The sequence below is a fragment of the Bison bison genome, unplaced genomic scaffold, assembly GCF_000754665.1.
Source record: "Bison bison bison isolate TAMUID 2011002044 unplaced genomic scaffold, Bison_UMD1.0 scf7180017864498, whole genome shotgun sequence".
NCBI classification, from domain to species: Eukaryota; Metazoa; Chordata; class Mammalia; order Artiodactyla; family Bovidae; genus Bison; species Bison bison.
Window position 1 is genome coordinate 10,341,702 of NW_011495057.1, and position 508 is coordinate 10,342,209.

Here is a 508-nt window from a genome sequence, read left to right on the forward strand (position 1 = left end):
TATTACTCAGCCATTAAAAAGAATACATTTGAATCAGTTCTGATGAGGTGGATAAAACTGGAGCCTATTATACAGAGTGAAGTAAGCCAGAAGGAAAAACATAAATACAGTATACTAACGCATATATATGGAATTTAGAAAGATGGTAACAATAACCCGGTGTACGAGACAGCAAAAGAGACACTGATGTATTGAACAGTCTTATGGACTCTGTGGGAAAGGGAGAGGGTAGGAAGATTTGGGAGAATGGCAATGAAACATGTAAAATATCATGTAGGAAACGAGTTGCCAGTCCAGGTTCGATGCATGACGCTGGATGCTTGGGGCTGGTGTACTGGGATAGCCCAGAGGGATGGTATGGGGAGGGAGGAGGGAGGAGGGTTCGGGAGTGGGGGAACACGATGGTATACCTGTGGCGGATTCATTTTGATATTTGGCAAAACTATACAATTATGTAAATTTTAAAATAAATAAATTAAGAAAGAAAAAAAAAAAAAAAGAAAGACAA